The following is a 26,591-nucleotide window of genomic DNA, read 5'->3' on the forward strand; positions in this document are numbered from 1 at the left end:
ATACCGCATGACTAGAGTAGCCCGACTTGCAAAATAAATGACTATATTTTTAGAGAATCAACGTGAAACGCCGCCAGTAGTTGCTCAAGATATTCATAGAAACCACACCACCATTGTAGCCCATTTTTTTAAATGAATGATTAGCTAAAAACAGAAGATTCACAGGATTAGGTCATATGACTCTTTCTTTTGTTGTTGTAACAAATGAAAAACATACAGCATGAACAATCTGATTTGTAATCTGATCCTGACTAATGACTGTTACCATTACTGTTGAAAGCTAGTTCCTTATTGGGTAAAACAATATGTGCTGCCTGTGTAGCTTGATACATTAAGGGAATTAACCTTTTGAGCCACCTCTGTTCAGCTAATCAAAAACATATACAGCAAACCGTGTAGCCTAATCCACATGATGAACGACACATGTGCTGTGAAGCAAATCAAAATGTATAGCTCAGCCTGCTTTTGGGGTCAAAAGGTGGAAAGACCTGAATGCTTTAATCCTTAAGCTTTTACATGTGAAATTTCTATTCATGTGTTAAACTTTTTGTCAAAGAAGTCTCAGACTTTCAGACCTCAGTGATTCATGTTAATAGTTAACACACATACGCACACCCACCGCTATGCATTTAACTTTTTTTCAGACAATGTCAGAATCCAAATTTCTTAATTGTTGTGATTGAAAATCTGAGTTATTCCACCAAAATCTGACTACCTAACTCTTCTGAAGTAAATAAAAAAGACATTCCTAAAATTAACATGGACGTCTGAGAACACTTTCAGTACTTTATTGTTAAAGGGGTGGTCCACTATGATATCATATTTTAAACTTTATTTAATGTGTAATGTAGCTGTTCGAACATAAACAACATCGCTGAATGTAAAATGCTCAATGAAAAGGGAGACATTGGCTTTTACAGAGTTAGCTTAGCCTTAAACCTTACATCCAGGCTAATGATGTCATAAACCCTTCAGGATACGCACATACACCCTGCACAGCGAAGGGCGTGGCCAGAGGCGCTGTAATGTTTCTGGTGATATGGAGCTGATCTGTGAATTATGTTAGCTGACCAATCAGAGCCTCTTGAGGGCGGACTTTTCATAGGAACTAGGAAATATGACAGTGGTTTTTTTTAATGTTAGCAGAGTAGCTGTTTATAATCAAAGTAGGATATATGAAAAAATAATGTGATTTTATAGAAATTAAGCATGAGTACACATTGCTTTGCACACCATAAAAACAACCAAGCCTTAAAAATACACTCTGGACCACCCGTTTAATTTAAACAAATGATCTAAATTAAACTAAATTTGTGATCAGAAGTTTAGATGATCAAACACATAATTATAAATCGAAAATTCTGAGAAATCTATCTATCCTGCTGAAAAAAAAACAGCATATGCTGGTATGTTTTGATGCTGGTATGCTGACCAGCATTAGACCAGCACTGAGACCAGGAAAACAAGCATTGAAACCAGAAAGACCAGCATACCAGCATCAAAACATACCTTGCAGCATATTTTTTAGCAGGGTATCTATCTATCTATCTATCTATCTATCTATCTATCTATCTATCTATCTATCTATCTATCTATCTATCTATCTATCCATCCATCCATCCATCCATCCATCCATCCATCCATCCATCCATCCATCCATCCATCCATCCATCCATCCATCCATCCATCCATCCATCCATCCATCCATCCATCCAATGCACATAATTTTAAGATGTTTCTGTTTCAGTCCGTTTATAAGTGGTCATTTACTTTTGCCAAGTGAAATACGAAAATGTGGCCAACACTTTACAGTTAGACTAAACATTTGACACATTTTTGTATCAGTGAATGGTTTGAAATGTTGTCTGTTTGAGTGTAAGGCACAGCCTCGGGCTAAGTGTTGTACACAGTAAATGTTGGTCATAGTGGGCTGTTCTAGCTGGCCTTAGGTTACAAAGTTCACATGTAGCTGACTGCAGCACGTTCAATTTGATGCTTCGTTTGGCGGACGTCCGCCGCATGTTTCCATTAAATAAGCTGAAATGCTGCTAAGCTATTATTTGCTAATCTCGCACTGTGTTTACACTGAATGTATGACGTAAATGATTAATCGCCGATCAGCCGTTAATCCTAATTAGTGCTATGCTTTAGCAAAGAGCTTGCGGTATCAGCGATTATATGGTATTCTAGCATTAATCATCTTTATTTTCCTCAATATGGGAAAGAAGTATATCTGGAATAAAGGAAATCTGCCAAGATGCTGTTTATATAGGCGTAATAGTGTTTTAGTCACACACAAATGCCTTCAAGTTTCTAAGTCATATTCACGGATATATTTCTCATTGCTAAACATTACATTACATTACTCAATTGGCATGACAATGATGCAATTCTCTAAATCTGCATAATTTGCAGCATATGATGACATTTAATCATCTATTTATTGTCAATCATTGCATGTGAGTCATTAAAGGGATAGTTCACCCAAAAATCATTTACTCACCCTTGACTTACATAGAAAAACAAACACTATAGATGTCAATGTTTCAATCTTCTCTTGTTTCAACAGAACAAATAAGCTGTCAGGCTGGGCTGTAACAAGTTAAAGGAGAGTAAAGGATATTTTTAATTTTGGACTATCCGTTTACGATCCAGGCTCATTCTGAAAACGTAGTCCCGCGGATGTTTCTGGAGACTGTGAATTATGTAGCCGGAGGTACGTATGGCTGCATTTTATTTTTTAAGCAAATGCTATGGGGCGGTGTGACGCCCATCCTTTTTACGCTTGCTGGCTGACCACTTACTTCCGTGTGGTGGGCTTTCCCGCCTCAACCAGTTTGTCCGGTTAGCTCGTCGCGTACGTCGGCGGACTTGAGACGCAGAGAGGAGCTGACAACGATGACGACCGGGTTCGAGTCCAGGGAAGAGCGGTTTTAGAAATCAGGTAAGACAAAAACAGAATCCAAAAAATTAAGTGAACAAGTTCATGACAGGCTGAGAATGTGGTCAAATCCGAAAACGTGGTAAAAATCAGGGCTTTTCTTGTTCTGGATGGCTTATTTTTAATGAATTGTTGGTTGGGTTTAGGGAAGTAAGCGGACGGGCAGAGCAATCGGTATAACTGCTTGGGTTTGGAGAAGGAGAAGGAGGGTGGGTCGGCCGATTGGCCGGTCACCTAGTCAATCATTCAGCCAGTTGGATGCACGCCCGTTCGACAGTGGCCTACTGTGGGTTTACGCGAGAATGGCGCTCGCGAGAGACTTTTGAGACGCAAAAAAGCATGCACAGCGGCCTCTCGCAGATTCTCAAAAACCAAAACTGCACAAATAGGTACCTCCCGGAATGTATTTTACAATCTCCAGAAACGTCCGCTGGACTACGTTCTCAGAATGAGCCTGGGTTGTCTGTTTACCATGGTTTACACGGCAAGTATGCTGTACAGACTATTTTACCCAAATGAAAGATGTTGTATTTTTGTATATAGTCTTGACAGCTAAGCACATTTTCTCATGACTTTAATGGAGAATGCAATGGACAATGCAGTTTTATCATATGTTATTGTAATCTAGGAATGTAGAAACTTACAGTTGAGAAGAGCAGGAATTAAGAAAATGAATAAATAAATACAAATAAATCATCCCAGTGCATTACAATAATGAAAAGCTGTGGAAAACTGCCAGTCTAAAGCAGGGGTCACCAATCTCACTCCTGGAGGGTCGGTGTCTCTGCAGGGTTTAGCTCCAACTAGCCTCAACACACCTGCCTGGATGTTTCAAGTACACCAAGTAAGACCTTGATAAGCTTGTTCAGGTGTGTTTGATTAGGGTTAAAGCTAAAATCTGCAGGTCACCGGCCCTCCAGGAGCAAGTTTGGTGACCATTGATCTAAAGTAAAAAAAATATATGTGTTAAAGGGCATTATGCAAAAAATGTTTTATTTTATTATGTTGTATTCTGTGCATATGGAGTTTGTAAGCTTTAATAAAATAAGTTATACAATTGCCTGTGTACATGATCTCTATTATGTCACAACGTGTGCTAGACATGAGTTAAAAAGCTAATGAACACTGTTATTCATCTCATTGAGCAACAGTTGATCAAAAAGTAAAATCAGGGCGATGTTTATTTTAAGTAGCCCAGCCCATCTTGCTCTGTTATAAGTCATGAAAGCAAACAAAATAATTCTTAACTATGTACAATACAGTGATTCAGCGTGCTAAAGGACATTGCTGTTATTCCAAAATGGTGGTCCAGTTACACAAGTTTATTTCTCAATAATATATCCAGTGTAAACTATTTTAGGGCTGGATTAATTGTGATTTTTCAAGCCAACCATTATATTGACATAGCCACAAAAATACAGACCTACTGTATTTTTGAAGTTCTTCCTAATATTGTTGAGGACACAAAGTTTAGACCCTCTTACATAATCATGTCTCATATAGCAGCAAAAAAAGACCCCTAAGTAAACATCCTTTCAAATCCTGCAAAGCAAAGCAGAGATTTACTGTCCTCGGTACGAACTGTTTCTTTTCTTCCCCATGTCAATCCCCAATTTCACAACGCTTGTGCACTTCCTGTACGCTACTAGTTTGTGCTTGTAAAGTTCATGGTTTCTTCAAAGTGATTGTCACATTTGCAAACTGATACGGATTTTGCAATCCTCCATTCAGCCCCCTCATTCCAGACTAGTTCATGCATGCTTCAGCATCAAAATGCGCAATCACTGACTAGTGAAGATCACTCTATCACTAATATATTTTGACACTAAATGCTACCAGTATGTTTCGCAATAATGTGAGGAGAAATTGTCTTTGATTTTCAATTGAGATACAACCTACATGTGTATTTCCTGCAGTTCACTTCCTCGCTGACAGAGGGAGCCCTCTTTAAAGATCCAGTGTAGATTTTTATTCGATGTTTGACGTAATCTAAATTGAAACATGAAGAGAGGGTGGGACAAAGAGTAGCCTGTCCGCTTTTAAACAAACAGCCAATAGCATTTCGTTTGTAGTACAGCGTCTTGTCAGATCCTAGAGAGCATTTGATTGGTCAAGATTTGATTAGAAACTGAAGTATGAGGTGACATGGAAAAAAATCGTTAATCGATTTAGGTGGAAGTGATGAAGTGCAAGCTTTAGATTAGGGGTCACCAATCTCAGTCCTGGAGGGCCGGTGTCCCTGCAGGGTTTTGCTCCAACTTGCCTCAACAAATCTGCCTTGTTGTTTCAAGTAGACCTGGTAAAGCTGCGGTCACACTGGGTTTTTCCTCACATAGACTTCCATTCATACACACGCGGATGCGTCAGACCGGAAACGCAGGGTCATGCGTCAAGTTTCACAGGTTGCTGCGGTGCAAAGTTCGAGCATGGTGAACTCTGACCTGCGAAATCGCATCACTTGACTGCATGAGAGCAATCAAGGATCAAAACATGACATGTCTGGACAGAAATTTAAAACATGGAGCAATCGCTCGCTTTTTTAATGTCTTATCATCTTGTTTAATCCCGCCCCTTTCGCAGAGCTGTACGACAGAATTTCCCAAACTCTGGTGTGATCGCACTCTGGTGTGTCTGGTTTGAACCAAACTGAAGGACTCAATTAGTTTGATAAGGTGTGTTTAATAAAGGTTGGAACTAAACGGTGCAGAGCTGTGGCTCTCCAGGAACTAGATTTGACACCTATGTTGTAGGACATCTTAATCCTCTAATTACACCGTGAGGAGGCGAGGATCCAGGAGAGACGAGGCTTTCTGAGGAGTCATGAGCGAGGATAAGTGTTTTATGGACTAAACGTGACACACATGTAAATTCTCCTCCCCTTCACACCCACGCCAATAATCCCTTTACTACAGTTGAAAAATCAAAGAGGCATTAATGTGAATTTTAAGCATTGTTTTTGTAATTGTGGTTTGTTTTCGCAGTTTCTTTTATTTTGACGTAACATACTTTTCAGCAGAAATAAAATGCAGTAATAACAGGTGATAAATAATCATTGTTAAACATGAGTAAAATAAAAAATACAGATAAACGGTTGAAACTACTACAATGTAAATGATTACCTGATATATTAAATAAGTTGGCTGTTTATTCAACTGTGGCAACCCCTGATGAATAAAGGAACTAAGCCAAAGAAAATGAATAAATGAATGAATGAATGAATGAATGAAGTAATGGAATGAATGAATGAATGAATGAATGAATGAATGAAGTAATGGAATGAATGAATGAATGAATAAATGAATGAATGAATTAATGAATGAATGACTGAATAAATGAATGAATGAATGAATGAATGAATGAATGAATGAATGAATGAATGGAATGAATGAATGAATGAATGAATGAATGAATGAATGAAGTAATGGAATAAATGAATGAATGAATTAATGAATGAATGACTGAATAAATGAATGAATGAATGAATGAATGAATGAATGAATGAATGAATGAATGAATGAATGAATGAATGAATGAATGAATGAATGAATGAAGTGCTTAGGGCAGAGGCGTACAAACTGGGTCCTGGAGGGCTGGTGTCCTGCATAGCTTAGCTCAAACTTGCCTGGAAGTTTCTAGTATACCTAGACAGAGCTTGATTAGCTGGTTCAGGAGTGTTTCACTGTGGTTGGAAATAAAACATGCAGGACACTGGTCTTTTACACTTTCAGAAATAAGGGTACAGGAGCTGTCACTGGGGTGGTACTTTTTCAAAAGGTACATATTTGTACCTGAAGAGTCCATAATGGTACCTCAGTTACATTTGGGTACAAATATGCAACTTTTAGATACCACTGTGGACTATTTTGGTACAAATATGCATCTTTTAAAAAATTTACTTTCCCGTACTTTTATTTCTCAGAGTGCAGGGCAAAGTTTGGACACCCCTGGTTTTTAGCTGTTTAGCAGTTTATAGTTTACTTTCAAGTCTGAACTGAAGTTTGAGAAGCAGATACATTCTGTAGTAAATTCAGTTTATGTCAGTTATGGTTTTTATCAAAAGAGTTTTTTTTTTTTAGCGTTTCAAGTGTCATTTCTCTCATCATGGCTTGATTACTGTAATTCCCTTGATATGGGAACAAGTCTATCAAATATAAATTGACTTCAGATGGTTTTAAATGCGGCTGCCAGACTTTTGGCTGGCACCCACAAATTTGATCATATTTCCCTCATAATATGTTCTCTTCACTGGTTGCCAGTCCAGTTCAGAGTCAAGTTTAAAGTTTCAGCTCTGAGTGAAATGGCTCCTGAATATTTCTGTGATCTTAGAAACCCAAATACTGGATGTTAGTTAGATTGCTGAGGTCTTTTCAACAAAGAGGTCTGATGGACCCAAGGTTTAGATGGAAGTTGCGGGGTGATCATGCATTTTCGTCAGACCTCAACTGTAGTCTTCCAGTCTACCTCCACTTAGTCTCTTCAAGCTACTGTTTAGTGCTTTGGGGTAATGTATATCTGTTTTTATGTCTTTTAATAGCTATTATGTCTATTTAAACAGCACAGTGATTAACTACTGTTGCTTTTATTGTGCTTTATAAATTCATTTGATTGATTGATTGATTAATTGATTGATTGATTGATTGATTGATATTTATTTACCCAGTGCAGAGAGGATGGGTTTGAAAACAGATGGGCAAGTTTTAATGGGGTTAGCATACATAGTTGAAGGTCACCTATCATCGAAAATCAACTTTTGGAAGCTGTTTGGACAGAAATGTGTGTAGGAATATGTATACACAGCCATATTAGAGTCTTATAAACATATTAAGTCTTTTTTTATTTTTCTAAAATTGAACCAGGATCTAAATCTCAGTAATTTTGAGGTCAACCCTACCGTGAAGTAGTAGTGTGGTTATCCCATTCCTGCCACCCTCGCGTTTTGTTATTTCTCCCTGTAAACTCTCGTAACCCCTTCGGTCCTCATCTTTTGGGTAGCCTACAGTCTCCAACATCCCCAGCCCTGGTCGTCAAATTTGGTTGTATCTGATCGCCGCCGTTGCTACCGCCTGAAATCTGGTCCATGTTAAGCCTGGTTTATACTTCTGCGTCAAGTGACCGGCGTAACCCACGGTGCATGCAACGCGCATGGCTGTACATTTATACTTCTGCGCGCTGTCTCTGTTGGTCTGCATTAACACTTCCGAAACGCTAGCTGGCAGTGAGGTGTAAACGTTCCTCTGTGTCGAGTTTCTTCGCTGCTTTTTTGCTTTTCCTGAACACTTCCGGGATGTACAAGTGGCTTAAACTCGCTCATTTTGAGGCAGCAACCGGCGGACGTGCAGCAACTTTAACTATGAGGTAAACACAAAACAAAACTTTCCATTCGAAGCTCCTTCACGGGACTCCACACTTGTAAACAATCGCTACATTGGGTTCGCGCCATTCGCGCGGCTCTCGGCACCACCCAGACTCGTCAGCGCTACCAAGCCGACCAATCACAGAGCTTGCACTAAGCGTCGTTACGACTTGTAGTTACATTTTTTGAGAGGTGCACGTCAGTGACGGTGACGGCCACGGCAAAGGGCTATGCGTCAGCGCCGTAGCATATGCCGGTGTTTGATGCAGAAGTATAAATCAGCCTTTACAGTTACTAATACCACAAGACCCCCACCTCCAATGGTTCTTAATTTTGTTACACAGAACAACCCCCTACGCCCCCCCACCAGTCTCCTGGAATTAAGAAAACAAATGTTGGTACGGTTTATCCTCACCCACCGATATTGATCGACACACTGTATTATCATGTCTCAGAACAAGCATGTATTATTATGTCCACAGAGCAGAACTTGGGCTTAAAAGATCTGCTCCATCTATCTGTCATCCACCTTCACCTACATTTAATATTTTTATAGCATTTTGAACTAATAGTCATTGTAAATCAATGTGCCAGTTTCACAGCAAAGGTGACTAAAGTTGACATTCATTTACTGATACTTACTGTAATTGTACTTTGCTAAAAAGTTTAGAAAATAAGATAGGAACGTTTTGAAAACTACATGTTTTTAATAAAGAACTGACGATGAAATTTACTATGTAATTCATAACCGCTTGAACCACCACAGCAGCTGCATAGTGTCAGTATAACTATAAATGGTTTGTGGACGTTAAATCATGTTTATTTACTTGTTTGGTGGGCATTCTGTCACATTATCCATGAGTAGATGTGGTTTGTGGATGTTAAATCATATGTATTTACTTGTTTGGTGGGCATTCTCTCACATTTGCCACGAGTATGTGCAAAAACAGCACTTTAATGTGTTAAAAGCAGATATCTGCGTGTGTGCATGTGTGAATATGAGTGTGTGCGCACAGTGAACTTTGTTATTTGCATTTATGTGGCTCATTCATCTTTGCAGAAAGGCTTTAAACTCAAAATAACAACTACATCAAATAACCATTGAGAAACTGTTTCAGTCTTAACTTTGGTATTTGTGACTGATCTCTGTTCATCAGTGTCTGACTTGCTGACTTCATTGTGCTGTGTTATTTGACATCTAATGCTGAGTATCCTTTTAGAGTTGCTAGATAACACTGAATGTTTCCAGGCCAAAAACTGTTCTAAACCTGCTTTTAAGAAAAGAATAATGATAATATTAATATTTTTAAAATTAGAATTGATTTCAATCAGAATCTAGACATTACTTTAAATGCCACAATTTTCATACCATTGCTAGAGACCAACACCGGTCACAGAACCATTGAGAAACTAAAAAAAAGACAAAACAAAAAAAATTTTTTTTACCCGATCCCAACAAACATTTCAGAAGTGTACAGTCTGGCTAAGTCAAACTTCCCCAACAGTGCAAGCTTGTCAACAAACACAGGAGTGTCATCACTAACTGAATAGAGTAGGTGCAGACACTTGGGTTTTGTTAAATAATTTGCTTTAAAGCTTATCTAACTGTTCCCAAACCTGTTAAAATTGTCAATCTACCTAAGCCATTTTTTTTCCAGAACATTCAAATTTAAAAGTGCCCTGTCTGGCAACACTGACAAGGCCAAACTCATTTGCATTTAAAGGCAGAGGTGCAAAACACCTCAAATTCCTATTTTCAACAGGGTACAAAAATAATCAGGTGGGTGTTTCAGCTGAAACTTTCCAAACACATTCTTGAGACACCAAAGACTTATTTTACCTCTTGTAAAAAGTGGCAAAATAGGAGTCCTTTATGACAACCTTATGCATGATACCCAAACCTTGCAAACCAAAAATGACCCTTACAAATGCAAAATATGACGATTCCAAGAGAGTAACAATTGGATTGTTGTTAAATGTGGAATCTGACTGTTGAGAAGTAGCTCGGAGGTAAAGGGCTGGATGAGATGTCTGTGTGACAGACTGGTAAGCGTAATGCCCAACTCACATTGTGAACAGTTAAGCCAAATACAGCAACATCTATGTAACGGGGAGACTGACACGGAGGGATCCATTTTGCAGTATTTATTAAGTCACACTTAAACATCAACTCGCACGACTGTGCGGACATACAACATACACAAAGGAGACTTAGCAGATAACAGACGCAGTGTGATTACCAGGCTTGGGTCAGAGGCAGGCAGCGTGATTCAGAGTCCGTGTAACAGGCTTTGGTCAGGGGCAGGCAGCGAGAATCAGAGTCCGAGGAAACAGGCTTTGGTCGAGGGCAGGCAGAAGACAGAGCAGACTCATGAAACGGGCTGAAGTGGTAAACGGGAGATCAGGCAGGCTAGAACGCTCAGAAATGCTGGCCGGGGCTAAACAAGACTTCGCACTGAAGTGTGTGTGTGAGCTGCTTATATGTGGTACGTGGGTCATTAGTGGAGATGGAGAACAGGTGTGCTGGGATCAGGGTAAATGGATGACGTAATGGTTAGAAGTCCGGAGATGGTGACCTCTGCTGGCCAGCGAGAGGAATGACTGGGACCGAGTCGGTGACAATCTAACACATTGCATTTGATCGCAATGGCCATTAAGCAGCTGTCTATGAACATGTCGAACCAACAATCAAAGACCACAGATTTTAGCCTAGGATTTCAGGAATCTTATTGGAATACCCACATTTGTCACAGACAACCAAATCATGGCTGAATTCCCACAATGTGAGCCGGGCTTTAGTTTAAATGGTTTTATGGCTGTTTTAAGTATTAAACTGCAGCTAGAGATGCTTGCCTTGTAAAAGTGTGAGGAGGTAGCGTACCTCAGAGGGTGGGAAACACAGTTCCCTAAAAGTATGTCAGAATTATGCATGATCAGAGAAATAAATGCTGTAACCGTGCTTTACTCTGAATGGTTTAGTGATTTCTCCCCCAGCAACCAAGTACTTATCTTATAAAGAGCAGACAGGATTTACTCAAGCGGCCAGTCTTTGATAAATAGAGATTTCTCTGCTAGTCTTAAGCTTCATTGTAGGTTTGGTTGCCTTTTTCATCAATATCAACAAAGTCCCTGCTGATAAATCCAGCTTAAACCAGCCTAGGCTGGTTGGCTGGTTTTAGAGGGGTTTTGACCATTTCCAGGCTGTTTCCAGCCATTTCCAGCCTGGTCTTAGCTGGTCAGGCTGGAAAATGACCAGCTAAATCCAGCTAAAACCAGCCTGGTTTAAGCTGGACATAGCTGGTTTTGGCTGGACTCCCAGCCTGGCTTGGCTGGTCAAGCTGGTTTTAGCTGGTCTTCTCCCAGCCTGACCAGCTAAGACCGGGCTGGAAATGGCTGGAAACCAGCCTGGAAATGGCCAAAACCCCTCTAAAACCAGCCTGGTTGACCAGCTAAAACCAGCCAACCACCCTAGGCTGGTTTAAGCTGGATTTTTCTGTAGGGGTTAGATTGAGTTTCCCTAGCATGTCCGTGTAGAGGACATAATCCAGCATGATCTCACGACAAAACGTAGGTATTTACGTTTTGCCAGTTTAGAGGCTAATTCATACAGTCGTTCAGTCATGCGAAATTGTACGATTTTAAAAACGAGGCGTAGCACCTAACCCCACCCCTAAACCCAACCATCATTGGGTTACAAGCAAATCATACTAAATTGTTAAATTAGATTGTACAAACTCATACGAATTAGTCACTAAATCAAAAAGTTACGAATTGCCGTGAGATTGTGTTGGTTGTTCTGTCTACAAGCAAGTCATTGCCACGGTGAGGCAGGTAAGAATAAAGCCTATAATCTGTCTCCCGTATGCTGTGTGACTGGATTTCCAATTGCAAATGTCTGTGCGGCAGACTTTAGAGTGTTTGTTCGACTGGTCTTAAACATGGCTGTTGATTTGTAACAGGTGGAGTATTAAACAGCTGATGTTGATCATTGATGTTCTTCCTGCATGCTTGAATTCCATCTTGTCACACTAGCTTCATTTAGGCACTGAGAGACTAGAGATGTCCTGCAAGAGATTAGTTATGTCTGTGAGAAACTAGTGATGTCTGTAAGAGTTTAATGATGTCTGTATGAGACTAGTGATGTCCTGTAGCTTCAGATGTGCTGAAAGAATTTGAATTTAGGTCATGTACACCTCAAAGGCCCTGTTCACACAAATATGGGTATTTTTAAAACCTCGGCCATCTGGCAGCTCAACCATAGGCATAATGTGTTTTTACTTTTTCATGTGGATGGAGATTTTGTTTCAAATGAATGAAGGAAAACTATATGTCCATTATGAAGGCCTGTGGAAACCTGTGGCCTAATATTTGACCGCTGTAACCTTTAGAAGAGTAGTTTCAATCATTCTTTGTGCTACAGTCATTGTTTTTCTTAAATTTTGATGTCTTTTCCAAAAAATAAAGGGTCTTTGTTGATCTACAACAAGTTTTTAAGCTTAATTTATTACTGATACAACATTTGATAAGTTTGACGATTGCAATATATTTGAAAAAAAAAAAGTTTTTATATTGTTCTCTAATTTTGATCTTAATTTTACATGTGAGTAATGTCAATAAATAAATCCATTTAAACTTTTTTTTTATCTAATTGGGGCCAGCGTTTATTAAAGAGTTTCTGCTGATACAACAACAACCGTAATAATACAATAAAAAGTGAATTATCATCTTTCACGTTTATGTAAAGTTTGTACATTTTAAATGATTGCTTTAATAATCTTTTGGCACAATTAAATTAGTTACATTTGGGCAAGGCAGAGAGAGATGAAGCTCAAATCACTATGATTTTAATTACAAAAAAACTAGAATAAAGAAGTTCCTCCACAGCAGCAAAAAGCAACATTTACGCTAATATAAAGACAGGAATGGACAATGAAGGGAAGGAGCTGTTGCCATAAAAACCCACAATTATAATGACAAAACCAGACACAGGTGAATATAATAAATGAAACCATGAATAAAAATAGAAACTGGGGCTATATACAATATCGCTCCCTATACAGCCATTTTAGGTGATGTACTTTACCACAAGGGGAGTTGGGTGACAATGGAGATAGGAGAGAGGAATAGCCTTATTTAGAGTTAAGCTTTGGGAAGTCACAAGGCTCCGGCGGCACTGGGAAGTCACACAGCTCCGGTAGCCATTCCTGGGACTCAGGTGGTGGCTCTGGCCATTCGTAGGACTTTAGCGGCGGCTTTGGCCAATTGTGGGACTCAGGTAGCGATTCTGGCTATTTATGAGATTCAGGCGATGGCATTGCCCATTCTTGGGACTTAGATGGCATCTCTGGCCATTCGTGAGACTCAGAAGGCGGCTCTGGCCATTCGTGTGAGTCAGGTGGCGGTTCTGGCCATTCGTGGGACTCAGGTGGAGGTTCTGGCCATTTGTGGGACTCAGGTGGAGGTTTTGGCCATTCGGGTGACTCAGGTGGTGGTTCTGGCAATTTGTGAGACTCAGGTGGCAGTTCTGGCCATTCGTGGGACTCAGGTGGAGGTTCTGGCCATTCGTGGGACTCAGGTGGAGGTTCTGGCCATTCGGGTGATTCAGGTGGTGGTTCTGGCCAATTCGTGGGACTCAGGCGGTGGCTCTGACCATTCATGGGACTCAAATGGTGGTTCTGGCCAATTGTGGGACTCAGGTAGCGATTCTGGCCATTCGTGAGACTCAGGCGGCGGTTCTGGCCATTCATGAGACTCAGGCGGCGGCTTTGGCCATTTGGGAGACTCAGGCGGCGGCTCTGGCAATTCGTGAGACTCAGGTGGCAGTTCTGGCCATTCGTGGGACTCAGGTGGAGGTTCTGGCCATCCGTGGGACTTAGGTGGTGGTTCTGGCCAATTTGTGGGACTAAGGGGATGGCTCTGGCCATTTGTAAGACTCAGGCGGTGGCTCTGACCATTCATGGGACACAAATGGTGCTTCTGGCCAATTCGTGGGCCTCAGGGGATGGCTCTGGCCATTTGTGAGACTCAGGTAGCAGCTCTGCCCATTCTTGGGACTCAGGCGGCAGCTCTGACCATTCAAGGAACTCAGGGCATGGCTCTGGCTATTCATGAGACTCAGGAAGCAGCTCTGGCCATTTGTGAGACTCAGGTAGCGGCTCTGCCCATTCTTGGGACTCAGGTGGCGGTTCTGGCTATTCGTGGTTCTCAGGCAGCAGCTCTGGCCATTCATGGAATTTGGGGGTATCTGTCACCACCATTCGAGGGATTCAGAGGGATCTGGCAACCACTATTTGAAGGATTCAGAGGGTTCTGGCACCCACCATTCGAGTGATTCAGAGGGTTCTGGTGCCCGCCATTCAAGTGATTCAGATGGATCTGGCTCCCACCATTCAGGGAATTCAGGAAGATCTGGCGCCTGCCATTTAAGAGACTCAGAGGGTTTTGGCGGTGTCAATGGCTCTAGCGATTTTGGCGGTGTCGACTGAATGAGGGCATAGGGGCTATTTTAGATACAGCAAGACTAAACCTGGGAAATAATAGGAAAAGGAATTAACAGAGAAAGTTTCGATTATGAATTATGAATTTCCAATAATACAATTTCATTCTGCTGATTTTGGTGTAAATCACTTTTATTACCACTAATGCAACGCTGCTTAATAAGTATCTCAGTGCATGAATCTCAGTAAGCCAGATGTTTCATTTTTTAAAGAAAGGATGAGTTTATTAATGAGTTTGTTTATCCTCAGCTTAGGCTGACATTTGAATGGCCTAATGTGCAAAACGTGAGAAAATGCACCCGTCATTACTCATAAAAATTCCCGTTGAGAAGTTCTGCAAGGACTTTTCTCCCTTTTGTGTGAACACATATTAATGAGCAAATTGGCCAGCATTGATGTATTCTAAATGAAACACAGATCAGATTGAATAAAGATAAATATTTCTAGTCAGTTTGAGCAGTCACAGATCCTATTGTTATCAGAGACCGGATAAGAGCATGTGAAACAGTCCATGCAAAGGACTGACGCTATTAAATCACCATTTCCAAGCACTTGTAACATTTTTCATGGCAGAAGACCAACAGAACCCGCTTTATTGCAAAAGACAAGTTTGGAGTTGTTGGAACTCACGCTGATGACATATTGTCTTGAAACTGTTTAACCGCCATGAATGAGAGTATGAGAAAGGTGACACAAAATTTCCAACATTGATTAGTCCCAGTGGAACATACTACATGTAAAAACATCCTCAGGCTTTAACTATTAAAAGGGATCATTCACCCAACAATGACTGAATTAATAAAAAATATTGAATGGTAATACTTTACTTGAAGGGTGGTTAATAAGACTGTAATGAAGCCTTAATGTCATAATCATGACGTGACACATGATTTTATGCATGCTTATAACAGCTGTCATTCACTCAGTTGTGACATTTTAAATGGCATACATCACATAATGTTTTTGTGTTAGTCATATCATCTTGACATTATCAAAACAAAATAAACATGATTGTCGTGAACCCATTTTAAATGTGTCAGGGATTTTATTATAATGTCATTAATAAATATTTGGACCTCCACTACAGTGGTACAAGCTGAATTTGTCATTAAACATGTCATTAAATATGAATGGCGCTCTTAAAAATGATTTGACAGAGTAATGCCATTTTTAATGAGACTTTTTAATGACAAATACAGTTTGTTCCCCTGAAAAAGGGATCATAAAATATTCATGACACAACTATAATGGCCCTCATGACAATTATTTTCATTCACTTCCTCAAGTGGACTGACTTAGTGGACTAATGTTATCAACAGTGAAGGATGCATATGAGCGATTTCGGATATAGTATTAGATTATCTGTGTTTAGTTAGTGTTAAAGCTAAACTGTGCTTTAAATTAACTGTGAGTTGTGGCCTTCCAAAATCTAAGTTTCACACCCTTGATGTAAACCATCATTGCTTAATTCATAACTTTTAACTCTAGACTAATGGGCAAGTCCAATTGCTGCAACATTGACTTATTCATGAAAACGTAGCCCTATATACATTTCTAGAGATCGCAAATTATGTAGTCAGAGGTACGTATGGCTGCATTTCAGCTTTAAAACGAAGGATACAGGGTGGTATGACGCCGTTGCTTTTTGCTCTTACCAGCTGACCGGTTACCTCCATATTGACAGCTTTCCCACTGTTACCAAGTTTGTCCAGTGGCTTGCCACATACGTTGGAAGATTTGAGACACAGAGCAAAGTTGACTGAAACAATGGGGTTCGAGTTCGGTGAAGAACAGTTTCAGAATGCAGGTAAGACAAAAGCCATCCCCCCTCCAAAAACAGAAAACAAGTAAATAATCAGGGTGAGAATGTGCTAAAATCAAAAAACGTGGTAAAAATCAGGCTGCCATGAGGGCTTTTCTTTTCTAGATTGCTTTTTAAAACACTGTTGGTTGGGTTTAGCAAAGTGGGTAGGCTGGTCAATCTGTACTTTCGAAAACACTATTGGTTGGGTTCAGGGAAGGAGGAGGGTGGCTCAGTCAGTCAGTCAGTCGGTCAGTCAACAGTGGCCTCTGGTGGATTTATGCGAGAACAGCAGGCACAAATGTTACTTGCGAGAGAAATGTGAGATCTGAAAAACCGCTTACCTCTGTGTAGATGGCTTTCCCGGTGTTACCAGTTTGTCCTGTGGCTCGCCGTGAAAGAGGGTAAGACAAAAACTGAATGCCTAAAATTAAATAAACAAGTAGATAACAGTGTGAGAATGTGGCATAATCTGAAAAAGTGGTTAAAATCAGGGGGCTTTACTTTTTCTGGATTTATTTTTAAAACTGTCGGTTGAGTTTAGGGAAGTGGGTGGGCGCTGGTCAATCGGTGCTTTTGAAAACACTATTTTTTGGGCTTCGGGAAAGACAAGGGTGGGTCAGTCGATCTGTCAGTCAGTCGGTCAGTCAATCAGTCAGTCAACAGCAGCCTCGACACGAGAACAGCAGGCACAAATGGCACTCACAAGAGAAATTTGAGATCTCAAAAAGCGTACACAATGGCTTCTGATGGATTCGCAAAAACAAAAACGTAGCTCCTGGAACGTATTTGGCACTCTCTAGAAATGTATATAGAGGTACAATTTCAGAATAAGCCTGGGTTGACTTATACACTTGTCATTGAATCCTCCGCTTTTCTGGACTTTTTCCTCTCTTCAGAAGTTCAGTAACTGTCAGAGCTGGAGCTCGGAATAAGTTTGCTAATATGACGTCAATCAGACTGGTATAGTGGCTAATTTCAAGAAATGACTGTAAGACATGCAAAAGTGAGCTTTGATTTACACAGATTTGTAGATTTGTAAATTGATTCAGACAGTTCTCAAAAAAAGAAACCAGTTCAAATGAATGATTTATGAATTTCTTTGCAAACTGGATTTCTTTTCAGACAATTTGCCTGAGGACCTGGAATGAAAGTGACAATGCTGTAAATAGTGCAGCAAGCATTTTGAGTGTGTTTGTGTGTGTGTGTGTGTGTGTATGTGTGTGTGTCTGTTTAAAAGAAGTCTAATAGAGATGTCGAAACATGAATGGCTAAAATTAGGATATTTTTAGGCTGTCAGTTAAAATCTAATAGATTAAGAATAGGCCATAACTGGACTAGTCATCAAAGACAAGAAGGACTAGACATGTAAAGTCTGTCTAATATATCTGTTTGATGAGTAATCTAGTTCTGTTTTATTTTTAGATGTCTATTAGATTTTCACTGACAGACAAAATCTAGCCTTGTTATAGCCAGGACATCTACATTTAGATGTCTATTAGATGTCTATTAAACACAAAATTGCTTGGTGGGCTTTATAAGACCCCTTTGCATGATTAGAAGCCATGGATGGTAAATTTATGTTTTCTAATATACTTTTTTGACTCCAATAATGATGTGGCCTTAAGAAATAAGGGTTTAGCTTAATTTATTTATTTATAATTTGTTTTTTTCTTTTTTACAGAAGAAAAAAGTCACATACTCCTTCGATCCCTCAAAAATATTTTTGCTGCTGGTTCAGACTTATTTATAATGAGCTAAATCAATCTAATTCTTGATTTTTTTTTTTTTTGGGGGGGGGGGGGGGAGGGGAATAACCTAATTGTTTTATGTTCATGCAACTTAAATTTGTAAAAAACAATTATGTTAACTTAAACAATTTTTGTTGGGACAACATGAAGCAATTGTGTGGGACCCTGCATTTTTAACAGTAATGAAAAAAAAGTTTTATTTTTGGGTGAATCGTCCGTGACTTATTTCTATGCCCCAATTCCTTTAATGGGCTTATCTTTCAAAGTGAGAGCATTGAAGAGTGTAGGGAACTAAAAATGTTTAGTGGAATGCTTCTTCTTGCATAATCTGTCTGTGTCACACAAACTGTACACAAGCAAAATTCTGAAGGGCCCTTTGAAGTGTCTAGTTTGACATCATTGGTTTGGAGTGACCCTTAAATATAGCTTCAATGAATGTTCTTACTGCAAAGTAAAATTCAGAGGCAGATACAGTTGTCTGCAGTTATTTTATATAAATGTACACTATACCTGACAAAAGTCTTGTCGTCAATCCCAGTTGTCATTCATTCATTAATTTTCTTGTCCGCTTAGTCCTTTTATTACACTGCAAAAAATGATTTTCTTACTTAGATTTTTTTTCTTTTTTTTTGTCCAAATATCTAAAAATTCCTTAATCAAGAAGCATTTTCTAGACAAGCAAAACATATAGTCTTGTTTTGAGAAATAATATGCCAAAATGAAGTGAGTTTTTCCTTAAAACAAGCAAAATAATCTGCCAATGGGGTAAGCAAAATAATCTTACGTCAAAATAAAAAACAAGATTAATTTGCTTACCCCATTGGCAGATTATTTTGCTTGTTTTACGGAAAAACTCACTTAATATTGGCATATTATTTCTCAAAACAGGATAATATGTTTTGCTTGTCTACAAAATGCTTCTTGATTAAGGAATTTTTAGATATTTAGACTAGAAACAAGAAAAAAAATCTAAGTAAGAAAAGCATTTTTTGCAGTGTAATCCAGGGTCGCCACAGCGGAATGAACTGCCAACTTACCCAGCAAGTTGCCCTTCCAGCCGATGCCCTTCCAGCCGCAATCTCTGGGAAACATTCACACGCACACACTCATACACTACAGACAATTTAGCCTACCCAATTCACCTGTACCGCATGTCTTTGAACTGTGGGGGAAACCGGAGCACCCGGAGGAAACTCATGCGAAGGCAGGGAGAACATGCAAACTCCACACAGAAACGCCAACTGATCCAAGGTTCGAACCAGCAACCCAGCGATCTTCTTGCTGTGAGGCGACAGCACTACCTACTGCGCCACTGCTTCGCCCTAATGCCAGTTGTAAGAGCAACAAATAATAACTTGACTTCTAGTTGATCATTTGGAAAAGTGTCAAAAGATAGATTTTTCTGATGAATTATCTGTTAAACTGCATCCCGATCATCAATAAATACTGCAGAAGACCTGCTGGAACCTGCATGGACTCAAAATTCTCAAGCAATCAGTCAAGTTTGGTGAAGGAAAAATCATGGTTTGGGTTACATTGAGTATGGGGGTGTGCGAGATCTGCAGTGCGGATGGCAACAACAACGGTTATTATTTGCTGTTACTAAAACTTGGATGGCAAAATATTTTTCAGGTAGTGTATATATAATATAACCATGGCAAATTTTGATATGAAGTTACTTTTTTTCACTTTTAATCACATTTATTATTTAATTTTTAACCAGAAAGGACACAGGCTTCTCTCAAAATATAACAAGATGACGTACAAGAGGCATCACTGTGGAAGAAAACATTTCTTAGCTTTATTGTTCAAAAGTGCATTCCTGTAAAAAGCACTCATAAATATTTTAAAGCTCCATTTACTTTGCAGCTACAACGTTGTTAATCAATGACATATGATTTTGGTGAAGCCAAACAGCCCACATTGATGTAACGTTTTAAATAACGGTGTTCAAGGGTCGAAATTCCTGGTGAAAACTCAAAGCAACAGAATCACACCAACCTGATCAGGTGGACAGAATCTGTTCCTTATCTGATTCAAAACCATGCTTTGTGTTATACTTAACTATGTTTAATACTTTAAATTGTGTAAGCAGTGAAACTATATAATGCTAATAGGGTAAAAATGCATTTTAAGTTTTTGTGTCCCCTTCATAGGGCGAGGCAGTGGTGCAGTAGGTAATGCTGTCGCCTCACAGCAAGAAGGTCGCTGGGTTGCTGGTCTGAACCTCGGCTCAGTCGGCGTTTCTGTGTGGAGTTTGCATGTTCTCCCTGCCTTTGCGTGGGTTTCCTCCGGGTGCTTCGGTTTCCCCAACAGTCCAAAGACATGCGGTACAGGTGAACTGGGTAGGCTAAATTGTCCGTAGTGTATGAGTGTGTGTGTGGATGATTCCCAGAGATGGGTTGCGGCTGGAAGGGCATCCACTGCGTAAAAACTTGCTGGATAAGTTGGCAGTTCATTCCGCTGTGGCGACTCCAGATTAATAAAGGAAATGAAGGAATGAATGTCCCCTTCATTTGCCTCACATTGCTTTGGTCGTTATCTGTTTTTGAGATCCATCTTTTCACAACAAGGACAATTGAGGGACTCAAACACTCACTGAAGCTCTAGAAACAGTTGAACAGAATGAAGATGTCTATGTTTTACCATTTAAAACAGCTCTCCTGTAACAGAACAGAATATACACTCCTGATGAAAAGTATTCACATTTTAAGTTGGTAGATTGAAACCAGGTTGTAAGTGCTGCTTCAAAATCCCCCCCAAAAAAAACAGGAGCAAGTAACAAAAAAGAGAGAGAGCACTCAATGTGTGGAAAACCAAATTTAAACTCAAACAGCTGTATATCCGCTGACATCTGATGGAAAGTTTAAGACCTTAGCCTTAAAAAGTTACAAATCTGTGCAAAAATGTGGCTTTCATGTTCTGCAGCCACGCTGAATCTCTCGAGGGCAAAGGCTAAAAGACTTTTTCTCTTTAAGCATGGCAGGATGTTGAGCGCAAGCATCCTAATTCTATGATAAGGGTGTCACGATCCTCCAAATCCTCGATTCGATTACATTTTCGATTCTAAAGTCACGATTCGATTCGATTTTCGATTATGAATAATTAATTAATTAATGACCAATTAATTATTTGTAGCCTACCGTTTAAACTACCTGACCTGCATGGTCTTTGTTTTACCCATAAACAATTCATACAGTAAATGAATAAAGGCAAGATACACACATAATTACCACCTGTCAATCACTTTTTTCTGTGATCTGTGTCGTTATAATGGCGTGGGTAAAAAAGACGCACAACCAACAGGAACCAGCCAACAGTATCTGAGGTGTTCGCTAAAATGACTAAGTACAAGTGAGTGAAAGATTGAAGCAGTCCTCTGACTGCCTGGACCTGCTGTCTCGAGCGCATGGCTGTGAGTGCGTCTGTGTCTGTGTGGTCACGTGATGTGCATTTTCAGCGGTAGAGAGGAAGAAGGGCTGCTCAGAAATGCTACACGCCACTGTGGATGTCAAATCGTTGTTCTAAAATGCCATTTAAAAACAAAGACAGTGTAAACAGGGCCTGAGTGTGAACTTTTCGCGAGCGGATTTGCAACGGGGGCGGGCGGAGGATCGCGATGCCGGTGTTGTCTATCTGACGAACCGTACGTAATACGTACATAGCAGAGCTTGCAAAACTGTGTTTTTTTTTTGTCGACAACACGAACGTTCTCAACATAACTCACTGGAAATCCAAAATGCTTACACACCGGCGACTTCATTGGAAGAGGAGAGGGTTTAAGTTCTGTCGACGGGTCTCCTGCTTCTGCAGTTTAACAAGCACTTCAACAAGCCTGCTTTTTTCCCGCTTGGCAAGCCAAGCTGACGTGACATGGGGGCATGGCAGCATCGACGATTCTATTTTTTGATTCGATAATCGAAATTGAGCATAAATTTCGGTCTACCCAGATTAATGGTGTACTCACACTTTGACCCCCATTTGCCCAGTTGTTTGGCCCAGGTGGGATTCAGTTGGCTGGCCCTGGCCCAGTTGAGGTGTGCCAGAGCATGGTTTGGTAGGGCTTTGGCGTGGAATGCTTTGTTTCATGTGAATTTATTAATCATTCTTACTTTTCAATGAACGTGAACTGTCAAAGTTTATCAAAGATACCAACCTCTCACTGCACCTTCAGCAAACCTCCTAATACGTCAAGCACAATGACTTTCATGAACATTTATGAGCCTCAAAAGTGGTGGATGTCTTCAGCAAAGGATTTGACTGCATGTTACTGCATCCCAAACGAAAAACAACATAACTAAGGCCAGTGTTGGGTAGTAGCGTCGCTACAAGTAGTGACGCTATAGCTTAACTACATTTCTTAGTAGCTTGGCGGTAGCGTCGCTACTTTTTAAATCAAATAGCTTTTCAGTAGCGAAGCTATTATTTTAGGCAAGTAGCGCAGTAGCGTCCACACAAGCTACATTTAGCGATCGCGGATTAGTAAGTGACAGCTTCAACACTCACGGAGCTGTGAGGCCGGTGTCTAGCCAATGAAAGTAAATCCATATGGTGGCGAGAGTGACGATTTCTTCTTTTTGCTGTTTTAAGGTGGTCAACAACAGACTTTTTGGTTATATATATATACTGCCAGTGTGGTTGTCAGTGTCGCCATGGAAACGACTCCCTCACCTAAATCACGCCTTGTTACGTGCTGATCAGGGACAGCTGCTGCTCGTTGGAAGGGGAGTATTTAACAGACGCCGTCTTCCAAGGTGCAAGGTGACAGCAGGAAACCCGCTGAGTTCTCTCCTTCCACTGGGCACCCTGATCAGCACTTCACACTGCACAATCCCTGGACACTTGGACACTAAATTCACCGCCCTGCACATCCCAGCGCACTTATCCTTTGCTCCACTCCCTCAATAAACACTGGGGATTTTTATTGCCTACCAGTGTCCATGTAATCTCTCCCCTGCGACTATATATATATATATATATATATATATTTTACTTTAGTAAAGGCTAAAGTATCCTAGGGTAATTACAATTAGTTCATGATAGTTACTAATGATACTACATTATGTAATGTAATTCATTAATGAATAGTTGTAAATATTTAATATAATATAATATTCTAAATATTCCCCTTTGCTCAGGCGCACTTTTCACTCACACTACAAGTGTACTGCACCAAAGCCCAACTGAACCAAGTTCTGGCACACCTCTTCCAACCGGACCAGGGCAGGGCAACTCACACTTGTCAAATGAACCAGGAAATGCTCCCAGACATTTAGCCTAGTGTGAGTGCTCCCTGAATCTTTTTTTGACATTTAAAGTTGAGTGTTTTTGTTGGTTTTAGTCTTGATCAGCTGATGAACAGCTGTTTGAGTTACAATGACTGCTCTGTCTTTTTTCTTACTTGTTTTGGATTCTTCTTTTGTCATTTTGAAGCAAACTGGTTACAATCCCCCAGCACAAAGTGTGTATACCTGTCATTTCCCCCATGTCTTAAGATTTTAGTCAGGACTATACTTGCATATTTTCCAGAGAACAAATTAAGTACAATTTACCTTGATAATCAAATTAATTCCCCACCCCCAGCTCTTAATGCAGAGTGTTTCTTTTTGGACAATCAGTGAGTATTTTGAACCTTTTAAGTTTGTTTTTAACAGAGTTCCTCAATTATCCTCAGTGCGAAAACACGAGGAACAGAGTGAAAAGATTAGGAACAGAGTGAAATGTTCAAATGCAATTATGCCATGTGAAACTAATTTCTGGAATTATAAAATACTTCTTTTTTATCCCAGGGCAAAATAAGCAGTCTTAGATCGCAGAGCGTGACATGTTCATGGGTGGCTGATTAATTCACTCTCTAAATTTTATAGGCCGTCTAATAAAGAACCAACAGAGGCATGAGAATTGATTACATGTGTATGTGGGAGTATAAGAGAGTTTTTACAGAATCAATAAAAGTCAGATGAGGAAAGTTTATGGGATCCAATGCTGTTCATGTCAGGGTCCTGAGAAAAAAAAAGACTTAAATGTAGAATTAGAAAGGATTTTTAATTAACAAACATGAGACACAGCACAAGTTGGATGAAAATAAAACCATCGTCCATTCCAGATACTAGGACATGGTATAGGAGAACAGTCTCCAGATGAAACCAATGGAGAGCATGTTGTGATTCAACAAATTAGAGTGATTCACTGGAAGACAGAACTACTGAAGCCATAGAGAGCCTGGTGAGCCAGTGGATACACAGGAACCAACAGTAGACAAGACTCAATACAGGACAGCAGGAAGCCAAGAGAGATGACCTAAAGCAGGGGTCACCAATCTCGGTCCAGGAGGGCCAGTGTCCCTGCAGGATTTAGCTCCAACTGGCCTCAACACAAGCCTGGGTGTTATAAGTATACCTTGTAAAACTTTGATTAGCTTGTTCAGGTGTGTTTGATTAGGGTTGGAGCTAAAATTTGCAGGGCACCGGCCCTCCAGGAACAAGTTTGGTGACCCCTGACCTAAAGAGATAGTTCAACCAAAAGTTATGGAAGTCAATTGTCTTTTATATTCAACAGAACAAAAAACATTACTTAAAACTGAAAGCCAGCAGCCAAATAGGCCATGGCACTGACATTAAACAACCTTTTATTTGTATTTTTATTGACCATGAGATCCTAGGTCTATCTTATTTCCTAAATTGTAAATCCTTGTATTAGGAATCTCATGCTCCAGAGCTTTAGAAAGACATCTTCCTTCAATCTACTCCTTCCTCAATGTTTATGTCCTTTTTCTTGCATCCTAGGATATAACTGTGATGCAAAATAGGAAACAAAGGAGTAATTTAAGGATGCAAATCAATTTCATTGTGAAATGTGTTTTGTTTCTTGTTAAGAGAATCCAGCCTTGTTTGTTGAAGTGCCTGACAAAATGTGGCGCAGCTGTGGAATCGATAGAGATCTGTCTGGAATGGGTTCAAGTGAAAGTGCTGAGGCGTGCTGATCACTTAATCCCTTGTCTCTGCAGAAAACAAAGAAGGCAGGCATTAGTGACAGCAATATGGAGTCATCGTTCCCCCGTTCTCTGTCTCTGGTGTGTATATCCAGTCTTGTTGATGAGTTCCAGGAGCCACCAGCATTGGTATGCTTAGCTTATAACCTCCAGAGGTGGATAGTCTGTCACCAAAGTGAATCTCCATCCATGCAGGTAATAGTGCAGGTCGAGGACAGCCCATGTGACGGCTAGGGCTTCCTTATTCAGGCTTGCGTACATAGTACACTGTTTGCTCATCTCCTACTTTTTCGTATCCACAAAGTTCTCGTGTAAACCCACCTGAGGTCGCTGTCGTCTTTCTGACTGAATGATTGACCGTGCGACTGCCCTATCGACTGACCTACCCTCCTTCTTCCCTAAACCCAACCAATTTTACCAATTGACCCGCCCACCCACTTATACTTTTCTAAACCCAACCAACAATTTACAAAAGCCGTCCAGAAAAAGAAAAGCCCTCGTCTGCTTTTTACCACGTATTCGGATTTTACCACATTCTCACCCTGTTATTAACTTGTTCACTTTATTTTTTGGAATCTGTTTTTGTCTTACCTGATTACTAGAACCGTTCTTCCCTGGACTCGAACCGGGTCGTCATTGTAGTCAGCTCCTCCCAGCTTCCCAAGTACACAACAAGCTATCTGGACAAACTGGTTGCAGCGGGAAAGCCCTCCACATGGAGCTAAGTGGTCAGCCATTAAGCGTGAAAAGGAACAGCTTCATACCGCCCCGTAGTGTTCGCTTAAAAAATGAAATGCAGCTATACGTACCTCCGGCTGCATAATTCACAGTCTTTAACTTTTTAACTGTGACTTGAGTCGTTTGTTGATCTGGCATCTCAGGTACCGTGCCTCTGTGAATGAAGTCATCATACCAACTCTCAGAGTAGATAATGACATCAACGAGGTAAGTTGCATACTCTTGGTGTGGCCATAACTGAAGGTCAATCAACTGCTTGTATGTGGCTTCTTCTGCTCCGTGCAGGCAGAAGGGCAAAGCCTGGTACTGCCAATGGCTGCTAGAGGTACTAAAGGCTTTTTCTCTGGAGCACTTGCCAGTAGCCTTCAGCATGGAGATAAAGAAAGTTCTGCCCAGTCAATGCAGGAACTTTGGACATGAGGTATTTCTTAAAGCAGGAGATCTCATTTAGATGATTGAAAGTCATTACAGAAGCATCTTGTGAGGTCATTGTCTAATTCTGAGGTAGGGTTGCTGATC

At 40.2% G+C, this 26,591-nt stretch overlaps 2 protein-coding genes across 8 annotated transcripts in view; both read left to right on the top strand.

Annotated features, from left to right (window-relative positions):
- LOC559131 (serine/threonine-protein kinase NIM1) overlaps positions 1–3,998 on the top strand; it is a 23,118-nt gene extending 19,120 nt beyond the window's left edge. For all 3 annotated transcript variants that reach the window (NM_001440726.1, NM_001440725.1, NM_001440727.1), the window contains 1 exon segment: positions 1–3,998. This exon segment is cut by the window's left edge and continues 211 nt beyond it. The gene's annotated coding sequence lies outside the window, so the exon portion shown is untranslated.
- The window catches only part of ranbp3a (RAN binding protein 3a), a 1,280,039-nt gene that overhangs the window by 324,399 nt on the left and 929,049 nt on the right, over positions 1–26,591 (top strand). The gene's annotated exons all lie outside the window — the stretch shown is intronic.

The sequence above is a fragment of the Danio rerio genome, chromosome 11 (assembly GCF_052040795.2).
Source record: "Danio rerio strain M-AB ecotype USA chromosome 11, GRCz13ab, whole genome shotgun sequence".
Classification (NCBI taxonomy): Eukaryota; Metazoa; Chordata; class Actinopteri; order Cypriniformes; family Danionidae; genus Danio; species Danio rerio.